We start from the raw sequence: 17,723 nt of genomic DNA on the forward strand, positions 1-17,723 counted from the left end.
GGGAACAGTCATTTAAAGGAACATTAAATATACCACACCCCCCCACACCCCAAAAAAAGTGAAGAGAGCAACAATTGGGTAATCTGGTGAAACCACAGTGAGTCATAGCTCAGATTTTTCAAAGGAACTTTGGTGAAATCTTCACTTACAAAAAGAGGTCCCACATCAGAGAATAGTTAACTAAAGGTGGGAAGGAGAGACAGTTAATAAGGAGAGACATGGAACGACTCCATTCAAGAGGAGAGAGGAGGAGGAGAATTGCCTCGGTACTATGAGAGGGTTTTGTGAGAATGGTCACTCTCGTTGCAGCGATGTAGTATGGCCGTGGACCATATCTTACTTCTTGGCAACCACTAGTGGTCCATGGAGCACAGGTTAGGAACCTCTACTATAATGACACAGGTAAGCATGATAAGAGATGACATGATTTTGATCAAATGGCAACTGGATTTTTAAAATGAAAGGTTGTTTTACTTTGGCGTAATATTGACTAAAGATTATAATTAACAAATGTAGGTACACAGCGGAAGCATCCTTCTTGTGGATGTCTCTGCAAAACTGGTAAGCTGTCCTGAGCCAACTCTCCTTTGGTCTTTGAAGAACTGCGCAGTGAGTGGCACAGCAATTCATTATTCTTATTATTCTTATTCTTATTCTTATTCTTCTTCTTCTTCTTATTATTATTATTATTACACTTATTATTTTATTCTATTATTATTGCATTTATTTTTACTTTATTATTACATTCATTGATTTACTCTATTTATTATTTTTATTATTACATTTGCTATTTTACTTTATTTATTATTTTATTGCAGTTAATATTTTACTATTTTATTATTACAATTATTATTTTACTCTATTTGTTGTTATTATATAGTATTTGCATTCTGAATCTGAAGCTCTAACCTGAATTGCTTTGTAAAAGCTTTTTTATTCATTTGTTTTAATTGTCTTTGAACTACTTTACTGTAATATTTATACATCTTGAATTCCATTTGAATATTGATCTTTTGTAAGTTTGTAATGCTATTGCTTTTTAACTGTCAGTTGTTTCTGATGTGGTGCATAATAATAATTTCTATGTCTATGCTTGGGGAGGTAGTCTGCTAAACCTCTCCCAGGTCACAAGAAGTGACTTGGTCCAAAAGGTTTTCTTTTCCTGAGAGAACAGTTGTGTTCTCTCAGGTTTTGCTTTTCCCCTTGTCGCATTGCCAGAAAAAAGCAAAAGACGCTGGCGGTTGGCGCTCCTGGTTTCCAGGATGGGGTTCAAGTCCCTGCGGCGTCCTCACTGACCTCTCAATGCGACTGGGACTTCTTTTTCCAGGGGACCCGACATCCAGGTGGTGGAGAACCCACTCCGGCATTTAGTCTAAACGTGGAATGAGCTCTCTTAGGGGATGGGGCTCCTTTTAGGACAGGCTTCAGCATCTTGGGTGTCACAATTTATTTCCTCCAACACCACAGTTCAAAAGCGTCCATCTTCCTTCACTTAACCTTCCTTGTGGTCCAGCTCTTGCATCCATAGGTTACTACTGGGAATACCATTGCTTTAATTATGCAGACCTTCGTTGCCAGTGTGATGTCTCTACAATTCACCATTTTATTAAGGGTATAAATGTAGATAATTATGTATGGCCATGTTCCAGAAGCATTCCTTTCTGACGTTTCACCCACATCTATGACAAGCATCCTCAGAGGTTGTAAAGTCTGTTGGAAACTAGACAAGTGGGGTTTATATATCTGTGGAATGTCCAGGGTGGGAAAAAGAACGCTTGTCTGTTTGAGGCAGGTGTGAATGTTTCAGCTGGCCAGCTTGATGAGCACTGAATAGCTTTTCACTTTCAAAGGCTAGCTGCTTCCTGCCTGGGGGAATCTTTTGTTGGGAGGTGTTAGCTGGCCCTGATTGTTTCTTGTCTGGAATTTTCCTTTTTTCTAAATGTAGTTCTTTATTTAGTGTCCTGATTTTAGAGTTTTTAATAGTGGTAGATTTTGTTCATTTCCATGGTTTCGTCCTTTCTGTTGAAATTGTTCACATGCTTGTGGATTTCAATGGCTTCGCTCTGTAGCCTGACGTGGTGGTTGTTAGAGTGGTCCAGCATTTGTGTTCTCAAATAATATTCTGTGTTCAGGTTGGTTCATTAAGTGCTCTACTATGGCTGTAAGTTTTTCGGGCTGTATGGCCTCACAACCTCTGAGGATGCCTGCCATAGATGTGGGTGAAACGTCAGGAGAGAATGCTTCTGGAACATGGCCACACAGCCCAGAAAACTCACAGCAACCCAGTGATTCTGGCCATGAAAGCCTTCAACAACACAAAGATGATGATGATGATGATAATAATAATCTCCATTAACAATGTGGAAATGTTATAAAGAGGCTGACAAAAGCTCAAGGACATTGTTTTGGACAGTTATATGGCATCTGGTGAATACAAATGAAATATACTAAGCAAAAGAAGTGGAATTCCAAAACCCAAGCAAAGAATTTCAAAGTTATGAAATGATTACTGATATACAAAAGGTGTCAATGAATAAACTAATATACTGGGATTTCATTTGCAAAAAAAAGTAGTAATAAAGCATCTTAGGCATTTTGTTGAAAAACCCATTTTGGCTTCCCTCTAACATGTTGATAGATTAGATTTTATAGACTTAAGAGTTGTGTTGTAAGAAATGTTTGTCACGAGTTTTTCATCTCATCTTGTGGAATCTGTTACAGGAATTACAACTCCTTTGGGAGGAAACAGCTTGGTTTTAATATGATCAAAAAAGTGGAGTGTGTTCAAAATCTTTTATTGCTGTTTTCCATCAAACCACCTTTGACAGTTCTGCTCAGGTTTTGAAGACTCAGATTTTCTTGTGCCTGCACTACAAATGCCCTCCTTTCCTACTAACTTCACCTTTGCTACTCTGTCTCCATCTGGAACAGGGATGCAGTACTGCCAAAGCCTATAAGGATTTTTTTTCCTTGTTTTATCTCCAATTAGACATAACAAAAGGTCATTTAAAGCCCAGGGCACTATTGTAAGGAACTCAGCTCAGGTTTAGTTTATTGTTCAGGAACCTGTGGCATGGAATAGCTCTGACCTGGAGATTCTAAAAGATGGAAGTAGAATCACTTCCTTGAAATACTGTACATTTAATTAATTTCTCAGCAGGTGAATATTATATTGATCAAACTTGCCTTGCATAAGGTGGAAAGTTTGCCAATGTAAATATCCCTTTTTTGAAGTTCATTCTTATGTGTTTCTAACCATAGTAATCAGTTTTAACATGATATATTCCAAGGGATGGTAGTAAAGAACTGCAGTATTTAATGCATCATTCAACTTGATTCATCTTATACTTGTTGTATCATGTGGTCCTCTGAATAGTTAACTACAGCTCCCAACAGTGGCTATTTCAGTCTATCTCTTGAGGAGTGCAGAATTTCCACCCCTGCTCTATTGCACAGATTTGACTTACCCAACCTTGCTATGTTAACTGATAATGTTAGGAATTATAGTCAAATTCATTGAAAGAGCACCGCAGTGAAAAACAATTCACATACAATTCACTAAGGCAAAGGTAAAGCTTTTCCCCTGACACAGAGCCGGCCCTAGGTATTTTTCAAGTCTAGGCAAACAGAATTTTGCCGCCCCCCCAAAAATAATCACTGAAAAATAAAAGCGTTGGATAAGCGAAAATGTTGGATAATAAGGAGGGATTAAGGAAAAGCCTATTAAACATCAAATTACATTAAGATTTTACAAATTAAGCACCAAAACATCAATTTTTTACAACAAATCAACAGAAAAAACAGTCTCGACTGCACCCCCGTATGTTTGGCACCCGAAGCGACCACTTAATTCGCCTCATTGTTGGACCGGCTCTGCCCTGACATTACGTCTAGTTGTGCCCAACTCTGGGGGTTGGTGCTCATCTCCATTTCTAAGCCAAAGAGCCGGCGTTTTCCGTAGATGCTTCCAAGGTCATGTGGCTGGTATGACTGCATGGAGCACCGTTATCTTCCCGATGGAGCAGTAGAATCACAGAATCATAGAATCATAGAATAGTAGAGTTGGAAGAGACCTCATGGGCCATCCAGTCCAACCCCCTGCCAAGAAGCAGGAAATCGCATTCAAAGCACCCCCGACAGATGGCCATCCAGCCTCTGCTTAAAAGCCTCCAAGGAAGGAGCCTCCACCACAGCCCGGGGGAGAGAGTTCCACTGTCGAACAGCTCTCACAGTGAGGAAGTTCTTCCTGATGTTCAGGTGGAATCTCCTTTCCTGTAGTTTGAAGCCATTGTTCCGTGTCCTAGTCTGCAGGGCAGCAGAAAACAAGCTTGCTCCCTCCTCCCTATGACTTCCCTTCACGTATTTGTACATGGCTATCATGTCTCCTCTCAGCCTTCTCTTCTGCAGGCTAAACATGCCCAGCTCTTTAAGCCACTCCTCATAGGGCTTGTTCTCCAGACACTTAATCATTTTAGTCGCCCTCCTCTGGACGCTTTCCAGCTTGTCAACATCTCCCTTCAACTGTGGTGCCCAGAATTGGACGCAGTATTCCAGGTGTGGTCTGACCAAGGCAGAATAGAGGGGGAGCATGACTTCCCTGGATCTAGACGCTATACCCCTATTGATGCAGGCCAGAATCCCGTTGGCTTTTTTAGCTGCTGCATCACATTGTTGGCTCATGTTTAACTTGTTGTCCACGAGGACTCCAAGGTCTTTTTCGCACACACTGCTGTCAAGCCAGGCGTCCCCCATTCTGTATCTTTGATTTTCATTTTTTCTGCCAAAATGAAGTATCTTGCATTTGTCCCAGATGAACTTCATTTTGTTAGTTTCGGCCCATCTCTCTAGTCTGTCAAGATCGTTTTGAATTCTGCTCCTGTCTTCTGGAGTGTTGGCTATCCCTCCCAGTTTTGTGTCGTCTGCAAACTTGATGATCGTGCCTTCTAACCCTTCATCTAAGTCGTTAATAAAGATGTTGAACAGAACCGGGCCCAGGACGGAGCCCTGAGGCACTCCACTTGTCACTTCTTTCCATGATGAAGATGACGCATTGGTGAGCACCCTTTGGGTTCGTTCGCTTAGCCAATTGCAGATCCACCTAACCATAGTTTTGTCTAGCCCACATTTTACTAGTTTATTTGCCAGAAGGTCGTGGGGGACTTTGTTGAAGGCCTTGCTGAAATCCAGGTAGGCTACATTCACAGCATTCCCTGTATCGACCCAACTCGTAACTCTATCGAAAAAAAGAGATCAGATTAGTCTGGCATGACTTGTTTTTGGTAAATCCGTGTTGACTATTAGCAATGACCGCATTTGTTTCTAAGTGTTCGCAGACCACTTCCTTAATGATCTTTTCCAGAATCTTGCCTGGTATCGATGTGAGGCTGACCGGATGGTAATTGTTTGGGTCGTTCTTTTTTCCCTTCTTGAAGATAGGGACCACATTCGCCCTCCTCCAATCTGCTGGGACTTCTCCCGTTCTCCAAGAACTCTCGAAGATAATTGCCAGTGGTTCTGAAATAACTTCCGCTAATTCCTTCAATACTCTTGGATGTAGCTGATCTGGCCCTGGGGACTTGAATTCGTTTAGAGAGGCCAGGTGTTCCTGGACAGCTTGTTTCCCTATTTGGGGTTGGATTTCCCCCAATCCTTCGTCCATTCCATGTTGCTGAGGTTGAAGATGGCTTTCTTTTTTGTGAGAAGACCGAGGCAAAGAAGGCATTGAGCAGTTCTGCCTTTTCCCTGTCCCCTGTCACCATCACCCCATCTTCTCCTTGCAGAGGCCCTATCGCCTCCTTTTTCTTCCTTTTTCTACCAACGTAAGCAAAAAAGCCTTTTTTGTTGTTTTTTATGTCCCTGGCAAGCCTGAGCTCATTTTGTGCTTTAGCCTTGCGAAACTTTTCCCTACAGGTGTTGGCTATACGTTTGAATTCTTCTTTGGTGATTTCTCCCCTTTTCCACTTCTTGTGCATGTCACTTTTGAGCTTTAGCTCAGTTAGAAGTTCTTTGGACATCCATTCTGGCTGCTTTGCACTTGTCTTATTTTTCTTCTTTGTTGGCACTGTTTGCATTTGCGCCTTGAGTATTTCACTTTTGAAAAACTCCCATCCATCCTTAACTCCCTTGTTTTTTAATATTGGCGTCCATGGAATGCCGCTCAGTAATTCCTTCATTTTTTGGAAGTCAGCTCTCTTAAAGTCGAGAATGCGTGTTTGACTTGTCTTAGTTTCAGCATTCCTTTGTATTGCAAACTGCAGGAGCACATGGTCACTTGCCCCTAAGGATCCAACCACTTCAACTGTGTTGATCAGGTCTTCCACATTTGTTAAGATTAGATCAAGAGTTGCTGATCCTCTTGTTGCCACTTCTACCTTCTGGACCATAAAATTGTCTGCAAGGCAAGTGAGGAATTTGTTGGACTTTGTACTCTTGGCTGAGTTTGTTTTCCAGCAGATATCGGAATAATTGAAATTGCCCATGACTACTATATCTCTTCTTTGTGCCTGTTTTGTCAGCTGTTGACAGAAGGCTTCATCAAGTCCTTCATCCTGACTCGGAGGTCTGTAGTAGACACCCACGACAAGGTCTTTTTGAGTCCCGGTTCCCTTGATTCTTATCCAGATGCTTTCAAGCTGGTTTCCCGGATTACAGTCTTGCATTTATTCTGCAATGTAACTGTTTTTGACATATAAAGCTACTCCCCCTCCTCTCCCTTTTGTTCTATTTCTGTGAAAGAGCCCTCAATGGTTACATTCCATAGCCCTCAATGGTTACATTCCAGTGATGGGAGTCATCCCACCAGGTTTCAGTGATGCCTATGACATCGTATGTGTGGTGCTGTGCTAAGAGTTGGAGTTCGTCTTGCTTATTTCCCATGCTCTGAACGTTGGTGTAAAGACATGTAAGCCCCTGTGACCTCCCCTTGAGCTGTTTATTTGGGATTATTGTGCTCTCCGTGCTTGGTCCTTGCTGTGTTTGTGCAGGCCTCCGTTTAGCCTTTTGGCGGTTCCCTGTGGTTGTGGGTAATATAGTGTTCGCCAGGCTGTTGTTCCCCTCCCCCAGTGGATCTAGTTTAAAGTGCGCCTGATGAGGTTTGTGAGTTTGTGTGCAAAAAGATATTTTCCTGCTTGTGTGAGATGCACCCCATCACTTGCCAATAGGCCATCCTCCTGGAAGAGTAGACCATGGTCAAGGAAGCCAAAATGCTCCTCTTGGCACCATTTTCTGAGCCAGTTATTGACCTGTACTATTTTTCCGGCCCTTGTAGAGCCGTGTCCTACAACGGGGAGGAGGGATGAAAAGATCACATGTACATTATACAGTTTTAGCTTTGTTCCCAGAGTTCGAAAATCATTTGTGATCTTTTGAAAAGTATGCCTAGCGGTGTCATTGGTACCTACATGAATCAACATAAGGTGGGGAGGGTGATGGGGCTTTAGGAGCCTGCTGAGCCTCTGAGTGATATGGTATATTTTTGCCCCCGGGAGGCAGCATGTTTCTCGAGCCATCCCATCCGGTCTGGAAATGATGGCTTCCGTTCCTCTAAGGAGGGAATCACCTACTACCAAGACCTGTTTCCTTTGAGGATTGACAGGGTCCCTTTTGTGCAAGACAGTGTGTGTGTCCCCTGAAGAGTGTTCCTGTTGAAGTGAATCATGCAGGTGTAAAGTGTTGTCCTCCTCCACAACATCCCCAGTGCATTCATCAATGACAATCCATTGAGATACATCCGAGAGCCCATTACTCTCCCAAGGATGTTCCTGTTGCTCCTGGTGTACAATTGGGGATGGAGCGTTTGCCTATTGAGCTACTCACATTTGCATGTTTTCAAACTGCTAAGTTGGCAGAAGCTGGGGCTAACGGCAGGAGCTCACTCCACTCCCCGGATTTGATCCGCCAGCCTTTCGGTCAGCAAGTCAGTGATTTAACCTGCTGTGCCACTGGGGGGCTCCTGTACAGTTCACTAGGAATAATTACATTAAGCCTGACTTTATGATCAAGATCAACTATTTAGCTATCTTTCCTTGGAATTCTTAACAAATATATATTCTTTCTGGTGTTACGTGGCTATTCTAAGTGTATTTATTGTATTTTGATCTGTTTTTGCCACACTGTTACTATTTTTTTTAACTTTTGCATTGTGCTTTTTAAACTTGACTAAGTGTGGGATTGTGCATAGTGGAAGTTAAAACTACGTAACTTTAACATGTTTTCTGTTTGCAAAGTAGGTTTTTTTTAAAAAAAAAACAGTACAAGAAAAATGAGGTAATGCTTATACATATGCTCATGCTTCAAGATTTCCTTCCCGGTGGTACAGCCAGCCTAGAATGTATCTGCAATTTCCTTGATGTACTCTTCAGATAGAAACACAGCCCACACAAATGACCTTGATAGTTCCTGCTGCTCACAAGCTTTAGAAAAAGTATTTCTTTCAACAAAATATTAGGTAGATGCCAAGTTGACATCATACTTTGCATCAGAAAGACATATGTACCATCTTGAATTTGCTCCCACCTCATCTCCCACATCTTTTGTTTAAATTCTAAAACTGGAGACAATTGCTTTAAGTTTGTGCTAAAGTTGTACATTAATGACAAGTGGCCAAGAATAACCACTGGTCTACATCTAGGACATATCTCACCATCAACCAGTGCAGAATATAAAAAGATAAAGGAAAACGACAAAACAATTTTGAAGTATAGAGATGTTGCTCACTAATATTTATTTTATCAGATACACTCCCTTTTCCCAGCAAGCACACAATGGCACATCAAGGCTGAGAAAAACTGGAGCAACTGCAGGGGATTAGTAACGATTCACATGGACCAACCAATCTAACAAGTGCTTCTTCTTAGAAGAGTCACATTTAATAGTCACCAGCATCCGCCAGGCCAGCCAGAATTAAATATTTTCTATGCCTTTGACATGAAGCATTTCATGCTCACCATGTGCAACAGGGCAGAACACCATGCATATGCATGTGAGATTTCCATGGTAAGTAGAGTAGCAATGTGTCATAAAATCAGAAGGTGGAAGCTTGGAGGCCATGAGCTCTTTAAAAACAGGGCTTTATTTCTACATATGCTCATATCTCTTGGGAGATCTGCCTTTGCCCCATGTTAAAGCAAGCTTGTTTCTGCCAGGTTATAGGAACTCAAGGCCAGAATAAGCCGCATTCAGTCTTGCCTTGTTTGTGGCCAGCTTTTTTACTCTATCACAACTGGCTTAACCAAGGATGGGATCTCAAGAAGCAGTAATACCAAGGTACCACCCACCTCTTCACACCACCGCTGGACAACTTAGGAAAAGCAAAGCGTCTCCCCCAGGAGCATTTCTCTTTTAACAGTGTGCAAGAAAACTGCAAATTTCCAAGCCATTATTAGCAGGGAACACTTAGCCATCAAGGGTCCCAGAGCATGTTTCAACTGCATAATTAATAACACAACAAAAATGTGTTTGTTTTGGTTTTTAAGCCTGTTCCTGGGGTTATTTGGGGGCACCAATTCAGAAAATTACATTGGATGGACCACATCAGCTCTAATTTCTGAGATATGGCTATGATTTTCTATAGGCAAGCAGATGACTGGTATATGGCATATGTTCTGTATCTCAAAAATTGGAGCTGATCTGGGAAAACGGATGCCATTTTTGGAATCCATAGGTAAATATACCCAGAAACAGGTCAAATGTTTGAGGCACCAAAATCTGTGTTAGCCAGTGAATCAAGTTATTCCCCAATTAACATATAGGATGGAAATATATGGCACCATATATATACACAGATGAAATTTTTGAAGCCAATTTATTGTTGGCAAGGACAGCTAGGCAACCAGATTTAGAAATGTGACCAGATTGTCAATAGCTTCAAATTCTACTTGTTTTTCATCAGGCAAAAGGTAGTACAAGTGAATCTCTACATAAAAATTCAATGTTATGGAAAACTCCAGTCCTTGGAAAAAAGTGAGATCCCAAGCAACTAAGAAACAGCCTTTTGTCCAATTCTTGCTTTCTCACCTCAACTCAAGTATTTTTGTTGACTTCTGAATGGAAATGTAGGATACAATAGAATATCCCCAGTAATGTGTACAATTGTGCAGTTTTTAAAAAATATATATACAAAAGGTATTACTGAGAAGAGATTCGATATGCTTCAAAAACATCTTGCCTCCCCATCTCTGCCGTTTCATTTGCTCACCTTGATAGAGGACATGTTGTATCGGCACTGAAGACCCGTTCCCATAGTGGCCTATAGTAACTTCTGGAAATGACTAGCAATTGTTTATACTTTTAATGATGCGTGAGGACTTAGCATTTTAAAAAGTTCAGTCCTAGATGATGTGCAATCATATACTGAACTGGTTTAAAAGTTCTACGGAATCCTGAGAGATATAGGTTTACAAAGTACTCTCTCTTCTCTTCCAAATGAGGGGTGGTGTCTCACTAAACCACAACTTCTACAATCCCATGGCAGTTCAAAGTCACATTTCATTAATTTTACAACACAGGTGCACCCACACTCTCAAGCTAAAAGATAGTCTTTTAAAGATGTGGCATGTTCCTAACTGACACTTTAAACAATAGTCAAAACACAAAGTAATTGGTTTTTTATTCACAATTTTTATTGTGTAAATAGAAATCAATGCTAACAAAATGAAGCAAAGCCTCAGTACCATCCTTTGATTATGCTCCAACATCACCTTCCCATTTTGTGCAAAACAACACAGTTGATACATCAAATTCAAACAATGTTTACATCTCATACAAAGCCCATAATCTTTAAGTCTTTGTGCTTACAAGTAGCTTTTAATGAAAGTTATTTTGGATAAATTACTTTGTTGCTCAAAATCCCAAGGAAATCTAAAAAGTAGTTTCCATGGAAACATATTGTAGCTAGGTTTTCTAAACTCATGTTCTGTGGGCTGAGAATATTTAACCTTCAGAAAAGTGAACAACGGCAAGAGTTACACATTGACCTCTCTTGATCCCAACAATCAGCTACTGTTATCACAGGAATAGTAAATCTTGGGCTTCTGTAAAGCTGCTCTCCATTTCAAGCAGAATTGCTCCAGGACTACCACCAACTTGGCCTTCAGAGTTGTACATCTGAACAAGAACAATCTTATAATCCTAATGCACTTTACTGAGGGTGGACAGCTTCAAATCATAGCCCCTGAAACGTCTTTATTTCAATGATAGCAGTATTTTAGTGCAAGGCCCAAATGAACCTGCTACAAAGGTTCACTATAATTGCAGCTAAAATGTTTGAAGCATATTCTAGGTAAAGGTAAATGTTTCCCCACGACATTAAGTCTAGTCGTGCCAGACTCTGGGGGGTTGGTGCTCACCTTCATTTCTAAGCCTAAGAGCTGGTGGCGTCTGTAGACACCTCCAAGGTCATGTGGTCGGCATGACTACATGGATTGAGGTTACCTTCCCAGTGAAGCAGTACCTATTGATCTACTCACATTTGCATGTTTTTGAATTGCTAGGTTGGCTGAAGCTAAAAGTGGGTGCTCACTCCACTGTCCGGATTCGAGCCGCCAACCTTTCAGTCAGCAAGTTCAGCAGCTCAGCAGTTTAATCCGCTGTGCCACCAAGAGCCTCTGAAGCCTATTTTACCTCTTACCTATTTATCCAAGCAGAAGCAACCTTATAGCTTTTAGCAGTTTTGGGATATGGTTAAATTATAAATTTTACATAAATTGTAAATGTTTTCCTCTTTTTTTCTTTTTTCATTATTTTAGTATATTTCCTACTTTCCTATCTACTTGGATTGTTCCCCCACTTTTATGTAAAAGAAATCTATCTCTTCTTTAATAAATTTATAAATAAAAATTTATAAAAAAATATATAAATGTTTTGTTCTTGCCTCTATAGAGGAAAGTAAATTAAACTGAATTTGACAAGGATCCTAATGAGGAATATCAACACTGGGGGAGAGGAAGAATAACTTCCCATAGTTTAAATTTTCAGCTTCAGTGGTACTCAAATTGAGGGGTCCCCAGATATTTTGGCCTTCAACTTCCAGAAATCCTAACAGCTGGTAAACTGGCTGGAATTTCTGGGAGTGTAGGCCAAAACACCCAAGGACCCACAGATTGAGAACCACTGAGCTAGACTGATAAGGGATGGTTGCCCTGGGTCATGACACACACATGGGAGTGTGCAGTGGCAACTCACCTGTCAAGTTACAATAGTGAGGAATGGAAGATGGGCTTACTGGGGAAACATCAGGTACAAGTTATGTACAAAGCACTCATTACATCTTGTGTTGTGAAAATTCCTCCATGTTTTACAGGTTGGATCTCCCTTATTTTGCTGTAGGAAAAAAAACAAAGAAATAATTCAGAAGCAATTCTGCACAGGAAAACACATGGTAGAAGTCTAACAGTGAATGCAATTCAGGCATTCCTTTGGAGCTAACTTTGAATAATTTCTTCCTACCCTGAAATACTCCACGCTACAGTGGTGGCACATATCTTTGCCACAAAACTAAGATTAGTAGGGAGAGGGGGCATTAAGATTTACATATAATGAGCCCAGCATCAGATAACACTTGCTTGCTTTTCAGAACTGTACTGTTTGTCACCACATGCAGATGTCACAATAAATCATACCTACAAATCTCCCTATTAAAAAGTGTTAATAAATTATTTGGGGATAGTATATCAGGACAGCAACATATACACACCTTGCCTTTTATTCATTATTCTTATTGAATTCTATCCTATAGTGCAAGTTACTCCCAACCTAGATTTCTAGAGATTTTACTAGTATGCTTCCCACCTTCTACATTCTGCAGCAATTGGAGAACTCAATACTGATGAATATGTATTCAAGATTCACCTGCCAATGAACTCTTTCCCTATTACTCATGCCATTTCGACTGAATCACTTCTAGTCTATTCATGTGCAGCTAATCATACTACTTACCCAGGTGCTTGAGTTTTCAGAAAACAGTCATGTCAGTGTCCTCTTTCAAAGCTGTTGATAAACATGCAGGTATTCATTTTTTAAAAATAGAAAAAACTCATCTTATATTCCATTAATAAACTGACTCATAGACTTGCTTCAACTGACAAACAACATTATGGCCCAACAACAGATGACAACAGTAATTCTAGATCAATGCTATCATGTAATATTCAAGAAAATATATGTACAGTATTTGTTCCTCCTGACAGGATCCAGAGGAAAGTGTCATCCTTGCCTCTGGGTTTAAAAGAGAATTTCTCTACCCCTCTGTATTGGCCACTTAAAGCACCACCAGCTCTAAGAGGGCAAAGCTGAAAAGGGGAAAGCTGTAAAAAAAACTTTTAAAAAGCAATTTTACTTTTTTCCTGATAGAACCTCTCTCTAGCAATTTCTAGGTCTTCCATAATGACCCTATGGTCGACTTACGCTGTCCATAGCATACTACTGAGGACCTGGAGCAGGCCTGTGGCCCTCCAGGTGTTTGGGACTCCCAATACCCCAAAACCCTAGCCAGTTTGTCCAACTGTGGGATTCTGGGAGATGAAGCCCAAAACACTGCAAGGACCAAAGTTTGCACAGGCCTAACCTAGCCACTCCAAGAGAGGTGTTAGCTCTAGACATCTCGAGCTCCTACAGCATGATTGGAGGGGGTTGACCACAGAACCACACTGAAGACCTAGAGATCCCTAGAGAGAGAGCACTTAAATCAAATTTGTGAGTAATCAAATCTGCAAAAGTCAGAACTGCAAATGTGAAGGTGACTGTTTGAGAAGTTTTTGCTTATGCAACAGATGAGCCATTCACTAGGGAAAACAAGCACAGAGTAAGAGAAAGGTAGCACACACTGCATTGGGGTTAACCCAATCCACAGGCAGCAATCCAGCATTACTATGAGTTCTAGACCTGCACCTAGACTAGGCCTGTATCCCTCCAGGTGTTCTGGACTTCAGCTCCCAGAATTCCTGACTATAGGACAAGCTGGCTAAGGCTTTTAGGAGTCAGAGTCCCAAACAACCAGAGGACCACAGGTCTCCCTAACTCTGGTCTTTCAGGCAGTTTGGACTTCAGCTCCCAGAATCCCTGATCACTGGCCAAGGCACCTGGGACTTATAGGAGTTGCAGTCCAAAACATTTGCAGTTCAGGAAACACTGATCTAGAGCCCTTCCAGACAGGCCCTATATCTCAGGATCTGATCCCAGGTCTTCTTTTTATCCAAGATTATATGGCAGTGCAGACTCATATCATTCAGTTTAAAGCAGAAAACCTGGAATCAGATCCTGAGATATAGGGCCTGTCTGGAAGAGCCCCAAGACAATCAAGCAAATGCCACATAACAACAACGGAAATGTTTCTCCTGACAGGAACTGAAACCAAAGAGCACTTTGTTGCATGTTTCAGAGATAAGGATGCTGTTTACTCCTTTGCACTGACCATCCCAAAGCACTGGGCACTTTAGATACACAAACCCAAAGGGATCAGAAACAGTGCATCTACAGAAACACTGCATTTACATTAGAGTTTGGCTCTAATATCCAAGGCATGGAAATTTGGCTTTTAATCAAACAAATATTATTTTATATATATACTGTACTTGTATTTTATGTTAGGCACCCACCTAAATTTCAAGAATGTTTAAACAATTGATAAGTTAACATCGATAAATAAGATTGGGATGTATTATACAAAATGGATTGGTTGTACAGGATTTTGAAAGTCTAGTATAGTACAATAAGAGAGGAAGCACAATATAACACACAATAAAGGCTTGTTTATATAAATACTAATTGATTAAGAGCTTAAATGAAATTTGTAGTCTTTTCTCTTTAGATCAGTAGTTCTTAACCTGTGGGTCCCCAGATGTTTTGACCTTCAACTCCCAGAAATCCTAACAGCTGGTAAACTGGCTGGGATTTCTGGTAGTTGTAGGCCAAAACTCCTGGGGACCCACAGGTTGAGAACCATTGTATTAGATAATCTATACATTAGTATTAGATATTTGTAAAGGTGTAACTAATCAATAACTCTACTATCCTATTGTTTTTTTTCTCTTCTTTTCCCCTCACTCCCATTCCCTTAGTGTGAGTTTTCACCTTATTTATTATTTTTAAAGTTTTTTTTATTACAGAACACATTTTCCAAATCACTATCTGAAAAATACATAGATAAAAAAATAAAAATAAAAATAAGTACATCCATTTTAATCTAAAACATATACACGCTACTTTAAAAAAAGTAATATATATATATGGCTTCCATCTATTATATGATGTGAAAGGTCTTTCACCAAGTCTTTATCAATCTCATACTGTTTCTTCAATTATCTCATTTTCTTCTTTAATTTCTGGGTAGATGTTTTCCCTGTTTATTTGTTTCCATCAATTCAGTAACTTCATTTTCTCATTTTTTATCTTACTGAGATTAGAAATATTTAATAAAAATTGTTTGGATGGGGAAAAAGGAAAGGGTGACTCCTTTAATTGCCACAACTGTACTTCTACACCATCGCTGGCCTTCTCGGTCCAAGAGGGCTCCAAATCCCAGGATTCCATGGCAGTTAAAGCGGTATGGAACTGCATTAATTCCACAATGCAGACACAGCTAAAGCAAGCCACCTCTGCTCTATAAGCAACAGCAATTCCTCCCTTTCTCCAGCATTCTTGGCCCTCCCTCCCGCCTTGATTTGCACCGTCAATAAGCTTAGCGCTGAAAGTACCAACGTGAACACACTCACCCTCTAAGAGACGGAAAAGACCGGACGCGTGCCTGCGGGGAGTTTATATAGGGCCAGGCAAATCCCGCGAGACTTGATCCCTCCGCGCGCACGCCGTGGCCAGCGCTGACCTCGGACCGAAGAGAGGGAAGGCGGGAGCAAGAGCGTCCTGTCCGTCCAATCATGTGACGCCCCTGCTGTAGCTGAGGATTCCATTGGATGGAATGGAGAGGCTGGGGTGGGACGAGGTGGGTTTTTTGGGCGGGAAGGTGCAATTACACTCTGTGTAAAAGATTATGTAAAATGCTGCTGATTGGGGATGATGGGAGTAGTAGCTCAATTCATTCTAGTTATGGCACTGTCAGTCTAAGGCCCCTTCCACACAGCTGAATAAAATCCCACATTATCTGCTTTGAGCTGGAATATATGGCAGTGTGGACTCAACTATCCCACTTCAAAGCAGATATTGTGGGATTTTTTGCCTTGATATTCTAGAGGCCCTTCCACACAGCCATATTACCCAGAATATCATGGCAGAAAAACCCTATAATACCAGCTTTGAACTGGGTTATCTGAGTCCACACTGCCATATAATCCAGTTCAAAGCAGATAATGTGGGATTGTATTCAGCTGTGTGGAAAGGGCTTTAGTTATATGGCTTTGTGGAAGGGCCCTAAGGAGCTGCAACATGTTTGCAACACTCGAAATTGCAACTTGAGAGATCAGGAGTAACTTCTTCAACACTGTAACAGGTTTCTTTGAGACAAATTGCAGGTTTCTGTTTGAGGGTTACAATTGCAATCAAATCAATTCTGCTTCGTCCTGGCAGTGGCTACATTTGGTGTGTTTGAAGTGTGTCTGAGGGCCCTTCCAGACAGGCCCTATATCCTAGGATCTGATCTCAGGTTTTCTGTTTATCCCAGATTATCTGGCAGTGCAGACTCCTAGATTCCAGTTTAAAGCAGAAAACATGGGATCAGATACTGAGATATACGGCCTGTCTTGAAGGGCCCTTCCACACAGTCATATAACCCAGAATATCAAGGCAGATAATCCACAATAGCCCCTTCCACACAGCTGTATAAAATCCAAATTGAGTTGGATCACATGGCAATGTGAACTCAGATAACCCAGTTCAAAGCAGATATTGTGGATTCTCTCCCTTGGTATTCTGGGGCCCCTTCCACACAGTTGTATAAAATCCCACATCTGCTTTGAACTGAATTATATGGCAGTGTGGACTCAGATAACTCAGTTCAAAGCAGATATCCATTGGACTATTAGAAGCTTCTGAATAGTCTTCAAAGGCAACCCCACATAGACCATGTTGCAGTAGACTATTCAAGATCTAATGAGAGCATGGACAAATTTTGTTACATAGTGTTATATGACATTTCCTTTATAATCCTTGCAAAGGTTAATTCATAATGCACTAGTAAAAGAAATTAAACTTCCATCTTCATTTCAGGCACTTTTATTTTTAAAATGTTGTGTATCAAATATGTGTAAGGTAAATCCCTGGCAACCTATGTCTCTCAAACCTAAACTACTCCATAGTGCAAAAGTGGCCTCCAAATCTGGAGACCAACTATTAGAAATACAGAAACATTTTTGAGAAACAGGCATGTTAGTCTGCCACAAGTTTTTGCTAATTTCTTATTTCTTCCACCTGTTGGGATTATATTAAAAGGATGAGTTGTGTTGCAATACATAGCTAATGAACTGAGTTTGACTTGGTGGGTCACAATCTGTAACCACTGCTACAATCATGTATACAAAGTACTTTGAAACACTGAAACAATATAGCAGCTAAATGCTATAAATAATCCAGTCCAGGAATTAAAGGCATTATTACTACAATTTGTTGTGGGACCATGGGTTGCGGTTAATGCACAGATGTATTAGTAGCTACAAGTATAGGTTTTATAACATTATGCTGAAAATAGCACATGTTCGATTGTCCACCCACATGCTGTCACAACAACTCACTATTTGACTTCTACAGTGGATGTGCTCTGCAATTAACAAATCCTGGAA

At 40.7% G+C, this 17,723-nt stretch overlaps 1 long non-coding RNA gene and 1 other non-coding gene across 3 annotated transcripts; both read right to left on the reverse strand.

The window, feature by feature from the left end:
- Nucleotides 1-10,597: 10,597 nt before the first annotated feature.
- LOC134299274 (uncharacterized) lies at nucleotides 10,598-16,314 on the reverse strand. 2 transcript variants are annotated; one of them, XR_010006460.1, is made up of 3 exons: nucleotides 15,708-16,314; nucleotides 12,934-12,984; nucleotides 10,598-12,318 (listed from the first exon to the last, which is right to left on the reverse strand). It is a non-coding gene; the product is annotated as an uncharacterized LOC134299274 (long non-coding RNA). The 2 variants fall into 2 exon arrangements; XR_010006459.1 differs by lacking the exon at nucleotides 15,708-16,314 and having other exon boundaries at nucleotides 12,934-15,701.
- Nucleotides 13,167-13,284, reverse strand: LOC134299832 (small nucleolar RNA SNORA26). The gene has a single exon (XR_010007071.1). It is a non-coding gene; the product is annotated as a small nucleolar RNA SNORA26 (small nucleolar RNA).
- Nucleotides 16,315-17,723: the final 1,409 nt, after the last annotated feature.

The sequence above is a fragment of the Anolis carolinensis genome, chromosome 5, assembly GCF_035594765.1.
Source record: "Anolis carolinensis isolate JA03-04 chromosome 5, rAnoCar3.1.pri, whole genome shotgun sequence".
In the NCBI taxonomy this organism is placed as follows: domain Eukaryota; kingdom Metazoa; phylum Chordata; class Lepidosauria; order Squamata; family Dactyloidae; genus Anolis; species Anolis carolinensis.